Consider the following 3,044-nt stretch of genomic DNA (forward strand, 5'->3'; position numbering starts at 1 on the left):
CTATTTTCAGGCGCTGCGTAATATCATTGCGGCTGCTGCACCCATGGTACGGCAGCAAAGTTCCTTTATTATCCTAGCTCAGCGAGGCAACTTCACCAAGGTCAAACGCATAAAAGAGAACGAAATGAAGACACAATAAAGAGGTAGCAGTGAAAAGTGTGATGGAGATACAAATCACCTGACTCAACACAGCTCTATAAATAAGATGAAACCCTCAGGTAAAACATTACAGATGCAGGAACCTGTGTGTGTGAGCACAAAAATACTTTCAGATGCATATTACAATAAAGCTTCAAAGGTACATCTGTTATTCTAGGTCTTACGGAAGTGCTGTTCGGAGTTCACCAGCATGTTAAAGGAACACAGTTCATCAAAAAAGTGGGACTTTTCATTTACTCACCCTCATTTTTTCCAAACCTGTATGAGTTTCTTTCTTCTGCTAAACAAAAAAAGAAGATATTTTGAAGAATGTGGGTAAACAAACGATTGCTTTCCCCCATTGACTTCCATAGTATGGAGAACCAGAAACGATTTCAGATCAGTTCAAAGTAACGATTTATATATGTTCACTTTATAATCAAGGAGTTTTGAATGTAGATTTTCAATTGCATTAACTGCCTGGCACTTTCATCTCACTATATAAGAAATGGACAAACCGCTTCCTCTGTCTGAAATGAGAGCCTAATATTAATGCATTTATTATAATTTTGGCTCTGAATTCAGTCACATGCTGGGCACAGGCGTAGCATTTATCTCGGCTGGACAGGAAAGGAAACATCTAACCTAAAAACAACATTAGGGACCCTGTGATGACTGCTTTCAACTGCTGGAAAAGTTGTGAATGATGGGTTGATATTTTCTCAGTCTGTAGAAATCCATTTTCTGTCATCTTTTCCCACCTTTGAGCTGTGAGATGCAGACGCGGTTTTCCCAAAAGTATTTGAACACTTCAGTCACACTTAAAAATGTGTGAATGTCATTGCTTTAAAAAACAAAATATCAAAACAAGTGGCATTTATTTAAAAGAGAGACACTTTTCAAACAAAACATTTCCCAAACAATTATAAAACATCAAAGTTGAGATAAAGTATTTAAATGGTTGTCAGTGTACAAAATGATTTTCTGTCGGAGTATATACTGCATTTCATGAAGAACTTGCTTATTGACTATAGATAAAGGAGATTAATCCGGGTATTTTTTTTACCTAAGTAACACATATTCAGACATACTAATACTGCTTTTGGCATACTACATTGTAGGGAAGAAGGCATATTCAGACGTGATATGAGAAACGTTATTGTGGAGAAAAGGTCTGGCATTATTTGCTTGCAGAAACCATAATGATATTGACAAAATGGGTTTATAAAAATAAATACTGTAGATAAAATTATTTGGACAAAATAAATAACTGTAACAATATTTTACTATAAATGTTCACTGTCAGATTGTCAAGTCTGTCAGATTTATTTATTTATTTGAAAGAAACTCACCAAGGATGCTTTTTTTTTTTGCTAAAAAATGCAGTAAAACCAGTAGTGTTAAAAATGTTATTACAATTTTTAAAATAACGGTTTTCTACTTTAATATATATTTAAAACAATTATTTATTTCTGTGATGGAAAAGCTGAATGTTCAGCAGCTATTACTCCAGTCTTCAGTGTCTCATGATCCTTCATTAAAATTTCTTTACTGTCACTTTTGACTAAATTGTGTTCTTGATAGTATTGTTTCTTTCTTTAATAAAAAAATAGTCTTTTGAATGGTAGTGTACATGTTTTGTCTTGGTAAATATGATATTTATTTTTTATCATAAATTATTAAGTAATTCATACTTTTTAACCTTCATTTTTTACAGTCATATACAGTAAAATGTCATGTAGTGTCCTGTCAAATGTAATTAATTCATTTAAAAAAAGATAGATGCATAGAGAGAAGCTTTAACAAACCTTTCAATTAATTTATGAAAGTGTTAGTTTCTACTTTAGTATTAAATCAAGCATCTCTTTGGTTTCTGAGAAACAGAAAACATGACAATGAATGTTTGGTCTTCATCAAATAAATAAAGAGAGCATGAAGACCTTCCAATAAAGCTACACTTAGAAATAATTTCACACTCCACAGAAGGTTTGACGTTTTTCCTCTCCTGCTCTGCTCTAGACTTGACTGAGTTGAAAGTTGTAATGATAGTTTCTATAATTAGTATACTTAGGCCTTTCATATCATATAGTCTATTATGCTGTAGAGAAGAATCAAGAGAGAATCTGTAAGAATCTCAGTATAGTGAACAATCTTGCCACATATATCTGAAGAATTCTATACTTCTGTATCTTTATGTATTTATCTAAATTTCTACCTGTAAGCAATGTGTTAGAATATTGTTTTCTGCTCACGTGTGTTTAGTGTCTTACAGCACATGCAGTCTGCAATGTCATACATTTTTAAAAAAGTTTAGGAGGCAATATGCCATCTTGGCCATATGGTACAAACATGTTGCATGTGTGTGTGCGTTTGTGTAACGGTGTGTGTGCTGTTTTAAAAACTGCAGCCAAACACTATTAAAAGAATCTAGAGAAAATATGCAAAGCAGGATGTATTCATTCTGTGCCATGCAGCGGAAACAGAGAGGAAAGGTCAAGTTTGTTTGTGTCTTGTCCAATATGTTTATCTACAACTAAATATTTTTATTTATTCATTATTGTGTCAATATATACTGTATGTATATATGAGTTTATACACCACATATGGGTAATATATGTGGCCTTTTAACGCTTATCTCAGTTGGTGTGTTTCTGACAAATATAATGTACAGTAGTTTTGCTTGCAGTAAGTGCATAAGTAAAATCAAACTTTTATATTTTAGTGTTTATGTAGGTCAGTGCTATAGTTCATTAAGAAGTTTCTTTAGGAAAACATCTCTCTCTCACTTTAGTGACTGGGTGATTTGACTGCACATTTTCTCTCCTCTGTAGCTGCACAGTTTTGACGTCACGCATACATCAATCACACTCAGTGTAATTTTCATTTCACACTCATTAGAGCGGAGC

The sequence above is a fragment of the Sinocyclocheilus rhinocerous genome, unplaced genomic scaffold (assembly GCF_001515625.1).
Source record: "Sinocyclocheilus rhinocerous isolate Xijiao unplaced genomic scaffold, SAMN03320098_v1.1 scaffold432, whole genome shotgun sequence".
NCBI lineage: Eukaryota > Metazoa > Chordata > Actinopteri > Cypriniformes > Cyprinidae > Sinocyclocheilus > Sinocyclocheilus rhinocerous.